The sequence below is a fragment of the Dendropsophus ebraccatus genome, chromosome 13, assembly GCF_027789765.1.
Source record: "Dendropsophus ebraccatus isolate aDenEbr1 chromosome 13, aDenEbr1.pat, whole genome shotgun sequence".
Classification (NCBI taxonomy): domain Eukaryota; kingdom Metazoa; phylum Chordata; class Amphibia; order Anura; family Hylidae; genus Dendropsophus; species Dendropsophus ebraccatus.
The window spans coordinates 33870139-33893716 of NC_091466.1; the positions used below are offsets into that span (position 1 = coordinate 33870139).

At 47.7% G+C, this 23578-nt stretch overlaps 1 pseudogene; it reads left to right on the forward strand.

The window, feature by feature from the left end:
- LOC138770542 (zinc finger protein 665-like) overlaps positions 1–23578 on the forward strand; it is a 151446-nt pseudogene that overhangs the window by 18082 nt on the left and 109786 nt on the right.

The window sequence follows — 23578 nt, forward strand, 5'->3', positions numbered from 1 at the left end:
ATCAGCACCCTCCTCTCCTGACATCCTCTGTGCTGCTGTGACCTCCCCTATAAGATCAGCATCGTCCTCTCCTGACATCCTCTGTGCTGCTGTGACCCCCTATAAGATCAGCACCCTCCTCTCCTGACATCCCCTGTGCTGCCAGGACCCTGTGACTTCCCATATAAGATCAGCACCCTCCTCTCCTGACATCTTCTGTGCTGCTGTGACGCCTCTATAAGATCAATCAACACACCCCTCTTACGGGTGGGTCAGGGGTTCCAATTAGAACAACGCAACACTTAACCCACAGGCTGAAGCCTGGGGTACAATACCCCTTTAAACAAAAATAACCCCCCAAAATAAAATATAGCTTTAATGATTTACTTAAAATATTATTAGTGAACTTAGTTAAAATGACATAACACCCAGACATATCACTAAATCACTAAGGATATAAATATCCTCCTCCTAATATCCAACACTAAACTAGTGCAGCCTGCAGAACTGCACTGTAGTATTATAGGACTGGGTATATGGGAATAAAACACAGATCGTGCCCCACTCTCTACATGTTTCGTTGCAACAGCAATGTCATTAGGAGAAAAATAGGCAACACTGGTTACCTATACTGGCTGCTATTTATATGTGTACCCATTAATATAGCCGTTAGTAACGCCCCAAACAATCACTTATAGTTGGCCAATGATTGGACATGTTATTATAAGGTGCACTCCTGCATACTCGCTATTGGAAAAAGACATTGTCCTCATCCGCCTCTTTTTCTAAACCGCCACTCACCGATTGCCGCATCATCAGATCGCGTCAAACCACGTCACAGAAACCGGCGGTCACATGAAATGTCCTTGTCACATGATCGTATGATGCCGGAAGTGACAACAGTGCAACGTCAATGAGCACGTGATCCAAAGTTGTCACATGACCGTATCACCTCTTATATTCCACGCATGACATCTAACTTAGAACCCAGCGCGCTGCCGACATCCGATGCGCATGTCACCACACTTAGGTCCAAAACCATTATTCCAGTTGTGGTGCGCATGACAGCACACTTAGTCTCTGGTGAAAGCGGAATATACCGCTACTGGTCAAAATCATGGTGCCACTATTGTTATTATTTAGTATATATAATAGACATCATAATAGCTTAATAAATGTAATATGTAGAATGGTTTTTTATTAGAATAAGAAGTTTAAATATATAGCAGTATATTCACAGGTAAGTATATAAATCAATGGATACACACACATATATATATACCTATATGTATATTCAGTGATATAATCATAAATCAAGGCCAAACAAATACAAATAAAAGCCAGATGGTAACAATTTTATGTTCACAAATGATATATTACTGTATTATACCTAAGAACATTACTGCTCACAGGTAAAAAATATATTTACAAAAATATTAGAGGAAAGCAGCAGATGAGAAGCCCTCATTCAGCCCCAGAGGAACTTGACTCTGGAGGTGAAATATCCATCTCACCTCTTCCTTCAAAAGAATTTTATCAATATCCTCCTTACGTGGACCCAATTTCATCTGACAAAGGCCCCAGAATTTGATATCATTGTAACGCCCGGAGTAGTGGATCCACTGGACCGGCACCAGCGATGACACAAACCTCACCAGGGAGCGGAGTCTAAGGGGCCGCTGGTTTTCACCAGAGCCCGCCGCAAGGCGGGATGGACTTGCTGCGGCAGGCGACCCCCAGGTCGCTACCCCTGGCTTGGTTGCTGGTGTCGGCAGGCGAGGCGTGGCAGGAGATGGCACAGGCAATAGTCTGCAGGTGAGAGCGCACGTGACAGGCTGGACACGGGAACAGGTGGAGTGACAGGGAAACAGGAACCAGGAACAGGGACTTGGGACCAAGGTAATGGACAGGACTCAGGAACAGGGACTTGGGACCAGGTAACGGACAGGACTCAGGAACAGGGACTTGGGACCAGGTAACGGACAGGACACAGGAACAACAGGGAGCTGGGGCCAAACGCTATGGGAAGCATGTAGAGGCTCCAACCCAGGGGACAGGGCATGCTGGGATTTATAGGGGAGTGATTAGGTGCAACTACCAATTAGGAGCGCACTGCCCCTTTAAATCTGAGACAGCCGGCGCGCGCGCGCCCTAGGAGGCGGGGACGCGCGCGCCGGCCGGCACAGCGGGAGACAGGAGCGTGGAGAGGTGAGGCGCCCCCCGGGGCCGAGGTGATAGCAGCGCCGGGTCCCCGACTATGGACACCGGCTGCTGCATGGGGCAGGAAGCGGTCGCGGCGGCGGCCCGGAACGCGGGACGCCGCCGCGGCCGTGACAGTACCCCCCCCCCTTTGGCCTCCCCCTCTTTCTTGCCTGCAGATGGCACAGGAAGCCACAAAGTCTTTGACATCATGAACAGACTAGGCCACCAGTAGTGGCGAGAGATCCGTTGGCCGGTCTTACGGACTCCAGGGTGCCCGGCCTCCAACGAGGAATGACCCCACTTCAAAATACCTCTTCGAAGCGCAGGGTGAACATGAGTCTTTCCGGGGGGTACTCTCAGAGGCGAGGAGGTGACGACTGGTGCTAGGCGATCAGGCGGTAAAACATGGCAAGGGACTGTGGGTCTGTGGACGAGGACCTTCTGTAAGTTCTCCCGGTGGTGAGAGGACACGACCTTAGTCTTGGGTACGGAGAGAGGGTACACCTCGGCAGAGAAGGCATCCGCCGAGTCTTGGTCTTCTGCCGGTAGGTCGGGTAGAGGCTTGGCTGGGACAGGAAACGACATAGTACACTTGGTCTGAGGTGACCAGAGACACTGGTTGGAACAGTCCTGACCCCAACTGAGAATCTCCCCGGTTCTCCAGTCCAGTTGAGGGACATGTTCTTGCAGCCACGGGAGTCCCAGGAGGACCGCGGGGGAAGAATGGGGCAGGACGTAGAAGGATATCTCTTCTTGATGTAAAGGACCCACCTGGAGGACTAAAGGTGCGGTCTGGTAGTACACACGGTCGGTAAGAATTTCGCCTGTGACCGAGGAGATAGACAGAGGCCTGGCTAGTCGGGTCACGGGTAGCCGCCATCTTTGGACCAATGTTGCCGCAATAAAACTGCCTGCTGACCCAGAATCGAGGAAGGCAGTAGTCTGATGATTTCGTCCTGAGAGAGTCCGGATGGAAACTGGCATAGACAGACTTGGAATGGTGGCATTCACACCTAGGGACACCTGTCCCACCGGACCTAGGTGCGAGCATTTTCCGGATGTTTGGGGACGTAGGGGACATCCCAGCCGGAAGTGATCGGAACCACCGCAATAGAGACAGAGATTCTGCTCCAGGCGCCGGATTCTTTCATCAGGCGTCAGGTGAGCCCGTTCCACCTGCATAGGAATCTCAGGAGAGGGTTGGGACAATCGAAAGGTCAGGATTCTGGAAAACCGGCGCCAGCTGGGGATGGCGACGGGAACGGGTTAGTAAATGTTCATGCCGAACCTCCTCCTCCCTCTCCGAAAAACGAGTATCAACTCGGGTGGCCAGTAGAATGAGTTCGTTCAGGGAGGTAGGCAGGTCTCGGGCAGCGAGCACGTCTCTCACACGACTAGACAGGCCCTTCTTGAAGGTGGCCAATAGGGCGGCCTCGTTCCAGTCCAATTCGGCTGCCAGGGTGCGGAACTGGATGGCGTAGTCACCAACAGAGGAGCTGCCTTGAGAGAGGTTGAGGAGAGCAGTCTCGGCTGAAGAAGCACGGGCAGGTTCCTCAAAGACGGAGCGAAACTCGAATAGGAAGGCCCGGAGATTGGCAGCAACTGGATCATCACGGTCCCACAGTGGCGTGGCCCAGGCCAGGGCTCTACCTTCTAATAGGCTGATGATGAAAGCCACTTTAGAGCGCTCGGTGGAAAACTGACTACTCAAAAGTTCAATGTGCATGGTGCACTGAGTCAAGAATCCTCTGCACAACTTAGAGTCCCCAGAGTACTTGCTTGGGAGGGCCAGTCGGAGTGAAGAAGAAGCGTCAGGAGGTGGTGTGCGCTGGGCAGTAGTCTGCTGCTGTAAGGCGGCAGTGAGTTGCTGGATCTGCTGTGACTGCTTCTGGATTTGTTGCGCCTGCTGAGTGACCACTCTGGCGACATCACGGAGATCAGGCACCTCGCCGGGATCCATGGTTGGAGCCTACTGTAACGCCCGGAGTAGTGGATCCACTGGACCGGCACCAGCGATGACACAAACCTCACCAGGGAGCGGAGTCTAAGGGGCCGCTGGTTTTCACCAGAGCCCGCCGCAAGGCGGGATGGACTTGCTGCGGCAGGCGACCCCCAGGTCGCTACCCCTGGCTTGGTTGCTGGTGTCGGCAGGCGAGGCGTGGCAGGAGATGGCACAGGCAATAGTCTGCAGGTGAGAGCGCACGTGACAGGCTGGACACGGGAACAGGTGGAGTGACAGGGAAACAGGAACCAGGAACAGGGACTTGGGACCAGGTAATGGACAGGACTCAGGAACAGGGACTTGGGACCAGGTAACGGACAGGACTCAGGAACAGGGACTTGGGACCAGGTAACGGACAGGACACAGGAACAACAGGGAGCTGGGCCAAACGCTATGGGAAGCATGTAGAGGCTCCAACCCAGGGGACAGGGCATGCTGGGATTTATAGGGGAGTGATTAGGTGCAACTACCAATTAGGAGCGCACTGCCCCTTTAAATCTGAGACAGCCGGCGCGCGCGCGCCCTAGGAGGCGGGGACGCGCGCGCCGGCCGGCACAGCGGGAGACAGGAGCGTGGAGAGGTGAGGCGCCCCCCGGGGCCGAGGTGATAGCAGCGCCGGGTCCCCGACTATGGACACCGGCTGCTGCATGGGGCAGGAAGCGGTCGCGGCGGCGGCCCGGAACGCGGGACGCCGCCGCGGCCGTGACAATCATCAACTCTACCACCATGAATATGTTGGATATGTCTCGCCAGAGGTGTATCTGACTCTGTACGGATAGTGCTCATATGTTTTGACATTCTTCGACGTAACTCCTGAGTTGTCTTCCCAACATATATTAGTGGGCATGTACACTGTGCAATATAAATCACGTTTTTGCTACTACAGTTCAGAAAATTGCCTAACTTCATATGTTCTCCCATCCACAGGGTTTCGAAATATTTTGGTTTTGGTCATGTGTCTACACAGACCACAATGACCACAAGGAAAAAAAAACCCTCACGTTACTCTCTAACCATGTGCGCGGACCAGATGTAGATTGAAGGTGACTATGCACCAACATATCCTTAAGATTAGGACCTCTCCTAAAAGTCACACGCGGATGTTTACTAATCACGGGGGCTAGATCTGTGTCTGCCTTCAACAAATGCCAGTGCCGCCTCAGAATTGCCATTACTTTATCCGTATGACTATCATAATTGCCAATGCATCTAATCATCTTCTCCGTCTCACAAGGACGGGTATTCTGTAACAGGCTAGATCTATCACTACTGCAAGCTCTATGATATGCCATCCGTAGATGTTTACTAGGGTACCCGCTATGCCGAAATCTCTGATAGAGATTTTTACATTCCAGCTGGAATTTATGCTCTTCCGAGCAATTGCGACTGGCCCTTAAATATTGGCCAATTGGTATACTACGTCGCAGGGACCCAGGATGCCAGCTTTTCCATTGGAGCAGAGAGTTGGCAGATGTTGGTTTGCGGTAGATACCAGTCTGGATTTAGAGAGCATCGTCTATATAGATCTGTAAATCCAAAAAATTAATACTCCGGCCACCAAATTCATACGTGAAAAGCATCCCAATATCATTTCTGTTCAGTGTCAACAAATACCTGTAATAAGGACATATCCCCATCCCATAGGATGAGGATGTCGTCGATATACCGCGCCCAAAGTAAAATATGTGACGTAAACAAACTCAAATCATCATCACCAAAAACAATCGTGTTCTCCCACCACCCTAAAACCAAATGAGCATTATTTGATGCACAAGAAGACCCCATAGCAGTGCCTTGTGTTTGATGATAGAATTGTCCATTAAACAAAAAATAATTATGTGTCAAAATGAATTCTAACAAATCAAAAACAAAAGTATTATGTGCCCGAAAGTGTCTGCTTTTTGTGTTAAAAAAATAAGAGGTGGCCTGAATCCCCACATTATGACGTAAATTGCTATATAGGCTCTCCACATCCAGACTGGCAAGCACTGTATTTTCGTTCACAGTTAGATCCATTAATTTTGTAACCATATCTTTCGTGTCCTTAACATAGGATGGTAAAGAGGATACCAGAGGTGCCAAAATATTGTATTTGCTCGCCCCCTGTGTCAAACAGTTGTTACCAGACACTAGGTCTTTACGTCACATATTTTACTTTGGGTACGGTATTCAGAGGTCAGAGAGGTCAGTGCTGGCTTCAGAGGAGATAGCTGGTGATGTAGCTGTAAATTAACTCTTTGTTGTCCTGTTTTGGTTCCTCATCTCCCTCAACCCCTCCCCTCTCCGTAAGAGAACCATCAAGACAGGGGGGAGAGCTTCAAACTGCTTTCGCATGATAAAAATGTATTTTTCAGCTAATAAACCGAATTACAAAGTTTCTTAAAATCACCTGTACTATTGATTTATGCAAAAAAATAAAAATAAACAACAGTGACACTTTAAGCACTAAAGTCCGTATCCAGATTATCTATTTGCTGCCAAAGTGTTTTATATTATTCAGAGACTGCACAGTAAAGTTTTTCTATTTTTATCACTGAGACTCAGTCATCTTTCCATCTGCACCAGCACCTATACACATCCGCCACACACCTTGGGTCATTTTTCCCCTCTCTGTGGGTGGCAGTCAGGGGCGTAGCTAATGTCTCCTGGGCCCTGGTGCGAGAGGCCAACTTGCCCCCCCCCCCTCCTTTCACGACCAAGTGATGCTATTGGTGTGTGTATGTATATATATATATATATAGTCATATAGAGGTGGCCCCAGCTCTACACAGGCTCTATACACCATATACATTACAGTGCAGATATATCAGGTGACTCACAGGGGGACGTCTTCTCTGATCGGAGTTCTTCCCTTTTCATCTTCTTCTCCATTTGCCCTGGGCCGTTATGAGAACTTCTCCGAGCCACGAATCCACAGAATCTGCCAGACAGACATATTAGTCTCCTTACTCTGGCACCATCCTCATCTATATACATACTGCACATTTGTATTGGCCCCTTTACACCCTCATTTAGTGTGACCCCCTAATAATATATGCCCCCCTCTGTGTATTCCCTCTCCCCCTATGTTGCCCCCCCCAAATAGATGGCCCCTCTCCCCCCATGTTGCCCTCCTTATAGATGGCCCCCTCTCTCCCCACCCTCCCTTATAGATGGCCTCCTCTCCCCCCTCCATATAGATGGCCCCCTTTACCCCCTCCCTTATAGATGGCCCCCTCTCTCCTCACCCTCCCTTATAGATGGCCCCCTCTCCACCCCTCCCTTATAGATGGTCCTCTTCACCCCCTCCCTTATAGATGGTCCCCTTCACCCCCTCCCTTATAGATGGTCCCCTTCACCCCCCCTCCCTTATAGATGGTCCCCTTCACCCCCCCTCCCTTATAGATGGTCCCCTTCACCCCCCCCCTGCCTTATAGATGGTCCCCTTCACCCCCCCTCCCTTATAGATGGCCCCCTTCACCCCCCCTCCCTTATAGATGGTCCCCTTCACCCCCCCTCCTCCCTTATAGATGGTCCCCTTCACCCCCCCTCCTCCCTTATAGATGGTCCCCTTCACCCCCCTCCTCCCTTATAGATGGTCCCCTTCACCCCCCCTCCTCCCTTATAGATGGTCCCCTTCACCCCCCCTCCTCCCTTATAGATGGTCCCCTTCACCCCCCCCCCTCCTCCCTTATAGATGGTCCCCTTCACCCCCCCCTCCTCCCTTATAGATGGTCCCCTTCACCCCCCCTCCCTCCTCCCTTATAGATGGTCCCCTTCACCCCCCCTCCTCCCTTATAGATGGTCCCCTTCACCCCCCCTCCTCCCTTATAGATGGTCCCCTTCACCCCCCCCCCTCCTCCCTTATAGATGGTCCCCTTCACCCCCCCCCCCTCCTCCCTTATAGATGGTCCCCTTTCCCCCACCCTCATAGATGCCCCCCTCTTTCCCCCACCCTGCAGGCTGATAAAAAACAAAACAAAACTTAACTCACCTGACAACGCGCTCCCACGTTGATCCTCACTCCTTCGGTCTGTCCCCGTCTGCTGCGCGGCTGCAGGGGGTGTCGCGTCTTATCCCCGGCAGCGCGCGCATCCCAGAGCTCCCTGCGCGCCGGAACCGGAAGTCAGGGCCCAAGGCGCGCAGGGAGCTCTGGGATGCGTGCGCTGCCGAGGATAAGACGCGACATCCCCGGCAGCTGCGCAGCAGCCGGGGGAGCAGGACTCTTGTGACCGCAAGCAAAACAATGCTTGCGGTCACAAGAGTGATTGAAACGGAGGGCCTTGCGGGGCCCTGAGGGCCCCGCGGGCCCCCCTTTGTGGCGGGCCCGGTCGCGGCGGCGACCACTACGCTACTGGTGGCAGTACCGATAGTCCGGGTGGGTCAATTGCCACTCAGGACTGCGGTGACAAGAGCCCAAGGAACCCATCACAGCCTGGCAGGTCACCAACCATTTTGGGCAAGTACAGCCAGCCACAACACTAAAGCAGGTACCAACATCGCACCTGTGTGCTGGACTATCACTGGCATCACACATACCATCCCTGGCAGAGCTGTACAACACAACCGACCAACCATCACAGAAGTGGCGTCACCAGTAACAGCCCAGCACGTCACTGGTCGAGTACCACAATTACTTAGCAGCTCCACATTCCTGCCCATAGAGGTGAGTGTCAGCGTGACATCCTGTTTATGATGCCTAATAGGGTATATGGACGGGGTTAGGGGGGGGAGACAAACTCTTTAATTACTCTTAGGGCCCTATTCCACAGGAACGATAATCGGCCCCATTCGGCGGATTATCGCTCGGTGAAATAGAGAGAACGATCAGCCGATGATCGTGTCATCGGCTGATCGTTCATTTAGGGCCAGACCTAAAATCATTGTTCCCCCATCGCGCATCACTACAGTGGAATAGCGGTGCACGGCGGGTGACCGACGATTTGAGAAGCAGCAGCAGCATACATTACTTGTCAGGTCTTCTGCTCCGCTCTGTCTTCCTCCCCGGGTCCCGCACGCTCTGGCTTCAGAATGGCCTGTCAGCTGACAGGCCACTCAGCCAATCACAGGCCGGGACCGCCACAGCCAGCTGACAGGCCATTCTGAAGCTAGAGAGCGCCGGACCCGGGGAGGAAGACAGAGCGGAGCAGAAGACCTGACAGGTAATGTATGCTGCAAGGGCTGCAAGGACATCGGTAGCGATGTCCCTGCAGCCCTCGCTCAATGATCATTGGGCCGTGGAATAGGCCCAGTAGACGAGCGGTGATATAGCAGATTGGCGCTCATTTACATCGTAGATTGGGCCCTCCTCGGCCCGTGGAATAGGGCCCTTAGCGTCGTAAGTACTAGATTGGTTACATGTTAGGTGTGTGGCTTTTTGTACCCAGCATGTGGTTTTTATTAGAACTTATACACTTATACAGTGCCAGGTTCTGCAGTAATACTTACAGATATTCCAAAAGCTGCCATCTTTTTGCCAAATCTTTGTAGAAACCATTGCCAGAATGGGATACTGAGGACAGCCGAAATCTGCAAATGGTAAAAACATTCAAATATTATCTACCTATCTATCTATCTATCTATCTATCTATCTATCTATCTATCTATCTATCTATCTCCTATCTATCTATCTATCTCCTATCTATCTATATATCTCCTATCTATCTATCTATCTCCTATCTATCTATATATCTCTTATCTATCTATCTATCTATCTATATCTATCTATCTCCTATCTATCTATCTATCTATCGCTCCATGTAATAGAGACAAGGATCAGTCGATGAAGCGATAATCGGCTGATCGTTGGCTTAGGTTAGGACCAAAAATCACTGGGTGCCAACCACGCATCACTACATATAATAGCGGTGCACAGCTGACGGCTAACGATTGCCCAAACACCTGTTACCTTACCTCCCCCCGCTCCCGGTCTTCTCTACTTTGCTTCGCAGCTTTGCAGTCCCAGCAGCAGCGTCTGAGCGGCCTGTCAGCTAACAGTCCGCTCAGCCAATCAGAGGCCACTCAGACACTGCTGTTGCTGGGGCCGGGAATCTGCACAGCACAGGAGAGAAGACCGGGCGCAGGGAGAGGTAAGTTATAAGGTGTTTGGGCAAGGACTGCAGGGACATCACTAACAATGTCCATGCAGCCCTTACTGCCCAATTATTGGGCCGTGTAATAGGTCCAGTAAACTAAAATGATTGGGCCGTAGTCAGCGCGTGTAATAGGACCCTGACTATCTTCTCGTACAATGGATACATTAAAGCCAAAAAGAACTAACAGGGCAAAGCATGGTGCAGATACTGTATGTACATCAATGGAGGCTTAAAGGGATACTCCAACAAATTTGTTTTTTTTTTCCAAATCAACTGCTGTCAGAGAGTGACAAAGATTCGTAAATTACTTTTCTTAAGTACTGGATGACTTGAGTTTTCTTATCAGCTGTTGTATGTCCTGCAGGAAGAGGTGTATTATTTTCAGTATGACACAGTGCTCTCTGCTGCAACCTCTGTCAATGTTAGGAACTGTCCAGAGCAGCAGCAAATTCTCATAGAAAACCTCTTGTGCTCTGGACAGTTCCTGACATGGACAGAGGTGGCAGCAGAGAGCACTGTGTCACACTGGAAAGAAAACACCACTTCCTGCAGGACATACAGCAGCTGATAAGTATTATCTATCTATCTATCTCATATCTATCAATCTATCTGCAGGTTTTCATTCACATTGTAGGCAATGCGGCATGAAGATATTATGGTCAGGTCGTATCCAGGGGAGTGCTGTAGCTGTCTTGTAGGAGGGCCACTTAATGGAGTACCTGTGTCTCATGTCGGCTCGTCTTCCCAACCTACAGATGACGCCTCGGACTTCTCGGTGTGAATTAGTCCCAAGCCTGGGTTTCTCTCCGAGCAGGAGCTAAACCGCATCGATCAGGTAAGTGATCACAGTTATTGCGCTCCTCTCGTCCTGGCGATGAGTCCATAGCGGTACTCTCGTGCCCTCTGGTTAGACATGCCTGGAGACTCTCCTTGTGGTATCCTCCTCAGACATATGGATAAATATATAAGTAAAAACCTCCCATAACGACCCTCTAGTTATTGCTCGGGTGATCAACCGATCATGACATGGATCCCGGCGTCCTTTTGCACAAGATCTATAAATTAAGCAAAAACAGAACATTAGATACTAATCTCATATAGTTCATGTTGATGCAAACACAGGATATATTTGGCAGATCAATAGCAAGTCATCTCCTATACATACCACTAGTAACTTTATATTCAATATTGAGGCCATACGGCCCCAATGCTCCATGTTTGTGAATCCACTCTCTCTCCTTTTTAGGAGTGTGTGCCTATCACCTCCCCTCTTTGGCTGAGCAACTTGATCGATTATCATGAATTTTAGATCCCTTTCGGTGTGCCGGACATTGAGGAAATGCTTAGGTACAGGTAAGTCCATTTTGCCCTTACGGATCGAATATCTGTGTTGGGTTAACCTAGTTTTAAGGTCATTGGTGGTTTCCCCAACGTAAATTGTTTTACAAGTGCACCATAATACATACACGATCCAACTCGAGTTACACGTTAGATACTGTCTTATGGGATACTCTCTTAGGGTCACGGGGTGAATGAATTTCTCGCCCTTACACATGTGTTTGCAGTTAACACAAGATAAACATGAGTACGATCCTTTTTTACGTGGTACTAAATATCTTTGTGTGTCCTCCTTGGGCAATGCTACATCCGTCTTGACAATTCTGTCTCTTAAATTGCTGTTTCTGCGGTGTGACAATAATGGTGGATTTTGAAATTCATGTATATTTTTGTAGCTATTCTTGACAATCTGCCAATGTTTTTGAATAATTTGACCTATTTGCGGGGATAGATGTGTGTAGGTTGTTATGAAGGGAATACGATTTAATTCATTTCTGGATTTTCTCTGTGTGAGTAATGTATGTCTGTCCAGTCTATTAACCCTTTCTTTGCTCTCTTCCACTAATCTCAGTGGATATCCCCTGTCTGTGAATTCCCTGGCCATTTTGTCAAGTGTTCTAACAACATCCATTTCTGGGTCTGTGATGCTCTTGGCTCTGATCATCTGACTATATGGGAGGGATCTGATCATTTGTCGGGGATGGCAGCTGTCAAACCTGAGTGTATTGTTACAGTCCGTCTCTTTGTTATAGATGTTGCTGACCAGTCTATCCCCTATTAAGATCACTTCAACGTCCAGGTAATGTATACGATTATGTGAGTGGGTGGCTGTGAATGTAATTGTTTCATCCACGCTATTCAAATGCACTAAGAACTCATTGAACTGTGTGACCTGTCCACAGAAGGAACACGTCATCGATGGAACGCCACCACCCCAGGACATGTTGTAAGTGGTGGGTTCCATAGATGACGCGCTCCTCCAACTCAGCAACCACTATATTTGCATAGGTGGGTGCCACATTGGCACCCATCGCCAGGCCTCTCTGTTGCATGTACAATTGGCCATCAAAAACAAAGTAATTGTTACTGAGGACTAAATTCAGCAATTGTAGTAAAAATCATTCTCCTGCGGGAGCATCTGAAGTTTAGGTAAAACATTCATCATGGTTGACATCCCCCTGCGGATTTCAATAGATGTATATAAGCTACAAATGTCTAAAGTGACAAGTAAAGTGCCTGATGGAATGGACAGTGATTTGATGATGTTCAGGAAATGTGTTGAGTCTCTTAAGAAGGATCTGGCCCCTGGGGCTAATGGTTGAAAGACTTTATCCAAAAATATAGATACATGATTTACCACAGAAACTCTTCCCGATACTATCGGTCTCCCAGGGTATTTTTTTTACATTCTTGTGAATCTTAGGAATGAAGTATAGTATAGGTGTAATCGGGTGCTCCACTATTAGAAAGTCTTTCAAGTCACCATGTATTATGTTGCTGTCATGTGCCTCTTTAACCAAAGCTGTTAGTTTTCTAGCAATAGCAAATTTTGGATCATTTTGCAATTGTATATACACCTCATTGTATATACACCCCCAGGGGCCCCCAACCGCAGTTACAGTAGGGCAGAAGAGCACAGACAGCGTCCTGCAGGCTCTGGCAGTGATCCCTGGCTACAGCTAATGGCTGCTATCAGGGGTCACACAGAGGCTGCAGGACGCTGGGCTCCGGTGTGTGCTCCATGTGTGGCTCACCCTCCCCCCAGCTCCTCTTACTGCACATGACCCCCTCCTGCTGCTGCTGCCATGGCCAAGGACCACTACACCCAGCATGCTGCTAGAGGGAGTAAGTATACTGTACATGTAGTGTGTAATGTGTATGAATGTTATGTGTATAATGCATGAATGTAGTGTGTGTTACATGTCATGTGTATAAAGTGTGGGCTGGATGGTTGAGGCAGGTGATTGGCTGCAGCTCCTATGTATAGTGTAACTGAGGCCGGTGATTGGCTGCAGCTCCTATGTATAGTGTAACTGAGGCCGGTGATTGGCTGCAGCTCCTATGTATAGTGTAACTGAGGCAGGTGATTGGCTGCAGCTCCTATGTATAGTGTAACTGAGGCCGGTGATTGGCTGCAGCTCCTATGTATAGTGTAACTGAGGCCGGTGATTGGCTGCAGCTCCTATGTATAGTGTAACTGAGGCCGGTGATTGGCTGCAGCTCCTATGTATAGTGTAACTGAGGCCGGTGAGTGGCTGCAGCTCCTATGTATAGTGTAACTGAGGCCGGTGATTGGCTGCAGCTCCTATGTATAGTGTAACTGAGGCCGGTGATTGGCTGCAGCTCCTGTGTATAGTGTAACTGAGGCCGGTGATTGGCTGCAGCTCCTATGTATAGTGTAACTGAGGCCGGTGATTGGCTGCAGCTCCTATGTATAGTGTAACTGAGGCCGGTGATTGGCTGCAGCTCCTATGTATAGTGTAACTGAGGCCGGTGATTGGCTGCAGCTCCTATGTATAGTGTAACTGAGGCATAGTGTAACTGAGGCCGGTGATTGGCTTCAGCTCCTATGTATAGTGTAACTGAGGCCGGTGATTGGCTGCAGCTCCTATGTATAGTGTAACTGAGGCCGGTGATTGGCTGCAGCTCCTATGTATAGTGTAACTGAGGCCGGTGATTGGCTGCAGCTCCTATGTATAGTGTAACTGAGGCCGGTGATTGGCTGCAGCTCCTATGTATAGTGTATTATAATGTCACTAAGGTGATACAGTGTATTTTATTGAGGAAAAAATAAAGTGGTATTCAGTCCTTAAAGTGACTGTACCACCAGGCCCAGGCTGAAGCACTGGAGGCGGGCCAATCCACCCTTAGTGGGAGGAAACCCCCACCCCTCTATGATAGGGTTCCATTGATTCTAATGGAGTCACGTCATGGAGGGGCTGGGGTTTCCTCACACTAAGGGTGGGACGGCCCGCCTCTGGTGCTTCAGCCTGGGCCTGGTGGTACAGTCACTTTAAGTGGTGGTCACTGTATGGCGGTAATATTGGTCTGTATACAGTGTATATAGAGTCATTATGGGGTGGTCACTCTTTGGCAGTAATATTGGTCTGTATATAGTGTGTATATACAGTCATTACTGCCATACATTGACTGCCACATAACACCCCTATATATACATTATATAAAGACCAATATTACTGCCATAGAGTGACCACCACATAATGACTATACATACAGACCAATATTACTGCCATAAAGTGACCACCACATAATGACTATATATACACACTATATACAGATCAATATTACTGCCATACAGTGACTGCCGCATAATATTGATCTGTATATGGTGTATTTAGAGTCATTATATGGTGGTGACTATATGGCAGTAATATTGGTCTGTATATAGAGCAAAAAATTCACACAGGGGAGAAGCCATTTTCATGTTCAGAACGTAGGAAATGTTTTACAAAGAAATCCAGTCTTACTCAACATCAAAAAATTCACACAGGGGAGAAGCCATTTTCATGTTCAGAACGTAGGAAATGTTTTACAAAGAAATCCAGTCTTACTCAACATCAAAAAATTCACACAGGGGAGAAGCCATTTTCATGTTCAGAATGTGGGAAATGTTTTACTAAGAAATCCAGTCTTACTAAACATCAAAAAAATCCGCACAGGGGAGAAACCCATTTTCATGTTCAGAATGTGGGAAATGTTGTACAAAGAAATACAGTCTTACTCAGCATCAAATAATTTGCACAAGCCATTTTCATGTTCAGAATGTGGGAAATGTTTTACTAAGAAATCCAGCCTTACTAAACGTTAAATAATTCACACAGGGGAGAAGCCATATTCATGTTCAGAATGTGGGAAATGTTTTACAAAGAAATCCAGTCTTATTAAACATCAAATAATTCGCACAGGGGAGAAGCCATTTTCATGTTCAGAATGTGGGAAAAGTTTTTTTTTACAGAAATCAGATCTTACTAAACATCAAAAAATTCACACAGGGGAGAAACCATTTTCATGTTCAGAATGTGGAATTTTTTTTTTTACAGAAATCAGATCTTACTAAATATCAAAAAATCCACACAACAGATAAGCCTTTTTCATGTTCAGAATGTGGGAAATTTTTTTACAAAGAACTACAGTCTTACTCAACATCAAAAAATTCACACAGGAGATAAGCCATTTTTATGTTCAGAGTGTGGGAAATGTTTTACAAAGAAATGCAGTCTTACTAAACATCAAATAATTTGCACAGGGGAGAAGCCATTTTCATGTTCAGAATGTGGGAAATGTTTTACAAAGTAATCCAGTCTTACTAAACATAAAAAAATTCAAACAGGGGAGAATCCATTTTCATGTTCAGGATGTGGGAAATGTTTTACAAAGAAATACAGTCTTACGAAACATAAAATAATTCGCACAGGGGTGAAGCCATTTTAATGTTTAGAATGTGGGAAAAGTTTTTTTTACAGAAATCAGATTTTTAGTGACTCCGCCCACTGGACTCTTTACCACAGAATGGTCAGGGATTTCAATCAACAAGTTACACTGAATCTGTTCACACAAAGATATATATCAATCCGCTCAGTTCTTCCTACTCTATAATATGATGGCCATAGATTAGATAGCATTGTCTTGGTGACTGCTCTCCTATTAAAGGAAAACTATCATGGCAGCTACAGAAGCCTTGAGAAGGCTGCCAAGACAGCTGATTGACACCATATTCTTTCATTGCTTGGGGGTAAAGCATCTAGGGAGTTAAACGAACAGTGTTGGAGTGAGACAGCGGGTGACAACTGCAGATATACCCACTCCATACTTCCTTAAAGAGCAACGCCAGCAAAAAACTTTCTTTCAAATCGACTGGTATTAAAGTTCCAGAGATTTGTAATTTACTTCTATTAAATAATTTCAGGTCTTCCACTAGTAGCTCTATGTGTCGGGCTCTGCTGAAGAGAGAAGACATTGGGCTGAGTATCAATAGGGCTCCCTCTCTCCCCCCTAGTACGGCAACCATATTCTGCAAGGGAGGGCGGCAATTATGGATACATTATGATATCAATGTGCCCCCTTACTCCATGGGATTAAGGGAGGATGGCATGCATCCTCACTTAACCCCTTGTGTGCCAACTGAATCATGAAGTATAGAGGCATGCCATCCTCACTTAACCCCATGGGGGGGCCACATTGATGTCACAATGTATCCTTCCCAGTAAGGTAGGGGGTTAATTGCCCCCTTTTCTTGCTGGGATGGGTGCAGTGTTGGGAGAAGAAGGGGAGCGCGATTGTTACTCTCCTCCGACGTCTCTTCTTCAGCAGAGCCTGGTGCACTGAGCTACAAGTGTGCTAGGCTCTGTCTCTTCAAAGATGGAGCCTTCAAAACAGCAGCTGCAGCCACTGACTGGCTGAGATGACAATGCTCCAGCATCAGGGGAAAAATGCAGACTCAAAAAACGCCCAAAGTATCAAAGACCTAGGGTCCTATCAATGCAGCAAGGAAGCCCCATGCAAATCCAGTAGGCAACACTAAAGGTAGGAATATTCAGTGCTGTACATAGGTAGGAGCCCATGCAATAAACTACATGACTGCCATGGAGAAAAAGTGTGTCATCTGATGGACCCACAATGGTCTTTATAACCCCTTCACTATTTACTTAATATCAAAGATTTAAACAGCCAAGACTGGAGTTATCTCCTATCCCGACTATTGTAGTGTGCATGAGCGCAGTGACCTGGGGTAACGATGTTAGTGCTCAAGTTATATGTAAAAAACAAACAAACAAAACAATCAGCAGTGCATCATCCTAGTTCTACATTTGTACCACAAGAGGGCAGCATATCACAATAAAAAATCTCTTCCCTATAAGCCTAAATACTGGAGGCTGGAGCAGGTGGATGTTATTCTATGATTACCTATATATCTGCCAGAATCTATCTATCTATCTCTCTATCGGTGTGTTTACACAGACAGTTATCTGACAGATTTTTGAAGCCAAAGCCAGGAACAGACTATAAACAGGGAACAGGTCACAAAGGAGAGACTGAGATTTCTCCTCTTTTCAAATCCAAAACCTGTCAGATTTATCTGCCTGTGTAAATGCACCATATCTCCCAGTAATACATAGGATTAGTGTCTGATCTGGGACAGCAGGATGTGAGAGAGTATTACTACAGCCAGGGCTGGCTCCAGGTTTTTGTGGGCTCTTGGGCGACCAAGCCTCAGCGGGCCCCTCATTTACACACTATGCACAATAACGTGAGACACCACTAACATATACAAACATACATTATTGACATAGATACTGACCGACTGACTGACACTGACATACTCGGACACTGACACACAGCAGTTACAGGTCAGTCTTCTCCCTCTTCCTCTCTGTCGGGCTGCTCTCCACACTGAGAGGTTGAGGACCTTAAGGTCATGTGATCAGGTCCTTCACCCTTTTCTCTCTCTATGCAGGTCCTGCTCTGTCTCCTGTGTCTTCTGATGTTCAGTGCACACCCTGGACTGCAGTGAGCGGGCTGAACATCAGAAAACCGGGCCCCTCTCCCTCTCTGGGCCCCTAGAGATGCTTTGGGCCCCGGCACTTGCCCAGGTAAGCCCTGTGCTGACGCCGGCCCTGACTACAGCTCCTTCATGCTTTGTCACCCAGCTTTCCCAGACTACAATGACTATACAATCCCTGGGCTGCAGGGTTCTGGGAAAGCTGGGTGCCCTAATTCATATCCTGTATATTTTCACCTGCTTTTTTGGGTTATTTTCAGCCTGGAAACAAGGTGAGATGTAAATGAGCTGAATCGTTTTCTCCAAGGAGACACTGCACAGATTTTATTTTACACACTTAGATATAGAAGATAAAACCGGATCCTTCATTTCCCGGTGAGCCCGTGCTGGAGCGGTGGCCATGTGGGCAGTCGCCTAGGGGCATCTTTCCAGGCGCCCCTGCACCATTACTTATTAAAGACGAGGATTGGGAGTATTGATCCTGCAGCTTCATTGATTTTGTCACATCTCATCCTAGAGGTGTACACTGAGCGATTTTTAAAGATTAACGATTAACGATCGCAAACGAGATATATGTTTATCGTTAACCTGAAATTGTTCACCACACGTTATTGCGATCGTTACTATGATCGTTTATTCCTTCTGATCCCAGAAAAACAATGAACAATGTACAATTACAGTGAATGATTAGTGAAAAAATGCGGAACTTGATCGAACGAACGTGGAATTACAGCGAACGATTAGCGAACAATTAACTATAATTTTAAGTTTAGATCTAAATCAACGATTAACGACATACAAATGATTTTTCGATCGTTGCCTGCAATTACACAGAACGATTATTGTTTAAATTCGAACGATTTAACGATTTTTCGCACGATAATCGTCCCGTGTAATAGGGCTAAGAGGCTGAGAGCGGCCACAGCTGATGACCCACATTCACCTGTAACAGAGACTTGTATGCTCCAAGCAGAAGAGATAACTTACATGTCATCTGTAGTGTCAAATGGGGCTTAACTGCAACACTAGGCTCAGCCTATGAACAAAGGTGTAATATACTCCAGAGCTGCACTCACTATTCTGCTGGTGGGGTCACTGTGTACATACATTACATTACTGATCCTGTACAGATCCTGAGCTACATCCTGTATTATATTCCAGAGCTGCACTCACTATTCTGCTGGTGAGGTCACTGTGTACATGCATTACTTATCCTGTACTGATCCTGAGTTACGTCCTGTATTAGGCTATGTTCACACAAAGGATGTTTCCGTAAAAGTACAGCAGTTGTTGAAATCGGCAACAACGGCCATACTTTGTACGGAAACATACGTTGCCTTTTCTTCTATGGGATCTCGGCTGGAGCATATACACATAGGGGGAGATTTATGAAAGGGTATAAATATACACCTGGTGTAAACTGCCCACATCAACCAATCACAGCTCAGCTTTCAGCACTGGTAAAATAGAAGAGGAGCTGTGATTGGCTGCTGTGGACGGTTTACACCAGGTGTATATTTACATCCTTTCATAAATCTCCCCCATAGTATACGATCCAGCTGGGATACCCTGCAGCGCTGCAAAGAACTGACATGTCAGTTTTCTGCGGCCACTATTCAGCCATATCAGTTCACTCAATGAAGCGAGCGGCCCCGGCCGAAGTTTCATTGTGTGCTGTGGGAAGTTCTGATGCGGGCGCACATGGATGCGCCTGCATCAGAACGCTGCGGCGCCAAAGATCTTTTTTTTAGAGACCGGCCGGGTCAGGGAACGGCTAGTCTGTTCCAGGGTGTGAACATGGCTTTATACTGCAGAGCTGCACTCACTATTCTGCTGGTGAGGTCACCGTGTACTTACATTAAATTACTTATCCTGTACTGATCCCGATTTATATCCTGTATTATACCTCGGAGCTGCACTCACTATTCTGCTGATGGGGTCACTGTGTACATAACACACAAAAACATAGAAAAATGCAACAGCTCACCGCAATGGCAAGATACAGACCCACTACAGACATGGAAATAGTTAAAAGCAGCCCCCCTAACTGCCAAAAAAAATTACCACAAAAATAATGAGGCTCTTGGTTACCACTTGAAAATGGTGTAAACTACCCCACCACGTTACGGTGGCCTCATACCGGGGCAGTCCTATGCTGTGTACATACATTACATAACTGATCCTATACTCATCTTGAGTTGCATCCTGTATCATACCCCAGAGCTGCACTCCCTATTCTGCTGGTGGGGTCACTGTGTACATAAATGACATTACTGATCCTGTACTAATCCTGAGTTACATCCTGTAAACAAAAATTATTCCTGCTGGCTATGGTGGAAAGGAGTCAGATCACACATGAGATGTATGGGGCCCTGCAGACCAGTCATACCCCAGTAGTCCCTGTCCACCCCAGTAGTGTCTGTAATAGAGAACTGAACATGGAGCAATAGAAGAAGGTGACTGGTCTGATGGGTCAGGTTCTCCATTATGTGGACAGTGTGTGCTCATCCCTTTCCTGGGGTATAGATGGCACCAGGATTCACTATGGGAAGAGGATAAAGCCTTTTAGGACCAGGGAGTGACCTGATATTTCCTGGCAGAAGGTATGCTGAGCCTTGTAGTACCCCCGATGAGCCTGTAGTTATAAATCTCTGCTACTCTGCTTCTCTATAGGGATTCAGCACTTGGAGCTGTCCGGGGAGCTGGTGCTGAAATCAGGTCTTACTCACCTCTCAGGCCTCTGCAGGATCACTGTCCTCCAGCCACTAAAACTATCGCTCTCTGTTCACATTTGTGCATTTTATTACATTAAAATTTAAAAATATTACCAAAAATGCAACAATTGATCACAGTTACATCCTGTATTATACTGCAGAGCTGCACTCACTATTGTCTCATATGACTGTATCTATGTGAATAGACCCCAACAGTAAGATTGTAGGTTTGTGAGCTCACTGTATACAAATGTATGATCACTATTATTATCAGTCATGATGTGTCTTCAGTTAGTGCCCCCTAGTGCACACTGAGGAAAAGAGCTTGAAATTCAGCTTGAAATTCCTCTCGTAAAAAATGTACAGAGCAAATTCCCATTGTGTTCAATGGGTTTTCTGCTCTGTTGTTCACACTGCAGAATTTCAGAGCAGAATTTTCTGCCACAGATCTTCTAGAGGAATCCTATAGAAGTCAATGGGGGCTTAAATTCTGCTTGAATTCTGCCTGAAAAATTTCTGCTTCAATTCCTCGAGAATTGCTCAGTGTGCACATACCCTAAGCCAAATAAAGGAAGATATGAGAAGTTAGAGTCAGGACCACTCTTTATATGAATAGTAGGAGACTGCTCTGGATGTTTCATCTGTATTAACATTAAGAAATAAGTCAGGGGGGGATGATCCTGTCCCAGTGTAGAGGGCTGCAATGACATGAACCTGTCCTAGTAGGGACCGCATTGTGTTCCCTTAGACACCCCCTCTAATATCAGAAGACTCGTCCTTGAATGTTGTTGCTCAGGTCACAGCATAGCTGTCCCAAGCTGTGTTATGTCTCCTGCTTTATGCTATGTGACTTAGTGATTCTGCAAGGCATGGAAGATATTGGCTGGTGGCCCACCGGCCCTCGGCGTGCGTTCCCCTTCCACAGACGAAAATGTGCCCTGATTGATTTTAATCCGTTAATAACATTTCTGGGTCTGTTACATCCGAGGTTGTGTGGAAGCCGCTCATTATTTATACATGAGTAATGAGATGTCCCAGCATGGTCCTACACTACAGTAGTATTACTCCAGATGTGCTATACAGCTATAAGGCTGCATAGAACTTCTTTTATCCCTATTAAGCATTGCACAGATTAAATATATATATAATATAGAGAAAATAATTGGAGAAACTGAGTTACATCCTGTATTATACTGCAGAGCTGCACTCACTATTCTGCTGGTGGGGTCACTATGTACATACATTACATTACTGATCCTGTACTGATCCTGAGTTACATCCTGTATTATACTGCAGAGCTGCACTCACTATTCTGCTGGTGGGGTCACTATGTACATACATTACTTATCCTGTACTGATCCTGAGTTACATCCTGTATTATACTCCAGAGCTGCACTCACTATTCTGCTGGTGGGGTCACTGTGTACATACATTACATTACTGATCCTGTACTGTTTTTTTATTAAAAAAATATTTAGAACCCCTGCCGCCATAGGCCCAGGATCTATCACAGGCCGGAAGCTCACAGCTGCAGCCCTGCGGTCCCGAAATTCTGAAGCAGGAGAGAAGTTCGGGTACCGTGAGGCTGTAGCTGTGAGCTTCTGGCCTGTGATAGAGGCTGTCTGTGCTCCCCCTGCCCCCATCTTCTTCCCTCGTCACCCCAGCTTCTCCCCCTGCCACTCCAGCTGCTCCCCTGCCCCCCATCTTCTCCCCCTGCCACTCAATCTTCTCCTCTGCCACCCCAGCTGCCCCCATCTTCTCCCTGTCACCCCAGCTGCCCCAATCTGCTCCCCCTGCCTGTCACCCAAGCTGCTCCTTCTGCCCCCATCTACTACCACTGCCACTCCAGCTGCTGCCCCTGTCAACCCAGCTGCTCCTCCTGTCCCATCTACTCCCCCTGCCACCCTAGCTGCTCCCCCTGCCCCCCATCTTCTCCCTCTGCCACCCCAGCTGCTCCCCCTTACCCCAGCCGATCCCTCTGCCCCACAGTTGCTCCCCCTTCTCCCATCTTCTGCCACTGCCCCCCAGCTGTTCCCCCTGCCCCTTTCATCCCAGCTGCTCCTCCTGCCCCCATCTACTCCCCGTGCCACCTCAGCTGCTCCCCCAGCCCCCCAGCTGCTCCCTCTGCCCCACAGCTGTTAACCCTGCTCCCCAGCTGCTCCCCCTGCCTCCCCAGATTCTCCCCCAGGTGACCGATGCGACCCCTATAGCTACACCACTGGTTTGCAGTAGTGTACTGACACAGCCCCGCGGTCACTACAGTACACTAGCGCAAACTTTTAAACTAGGACCCAACTACAAGAGCTGCAAGTACTACAACTCCCAGCATATATCCTGAGGGCTGCAGACTGTAAGTAAATGCTGGGAGTTGTAGTGCCTGCAGCTGTTGTAGTTGGGTCCTAGGTGCATCATACATTGGATGCTTTGTGGCATATAAGAATACATAGATCTGTGGGGGCTCAGTGTAGAGGAGAGACCCCAGAACAGCACTAATAGGGGAAAGAACAAAAACATCTACCCCTACCCTATTAGTGATGTTCTGGGGTCACTTCCCTACACTGAGCCCCCACAGATCTATGTATTCTTATATGCCACAAAGCATCCACTGTATAGGACCCAACTACAACTATTGCAGGCACTACAACTCCCAGCATGTACTGACAGTCTGCAGCCCTCAGGATATGCTGGGAGTTGTAGTACAGTAGTACAATCCTCTGATAACTACCGCTGTAGACAGATGTATTGCTGG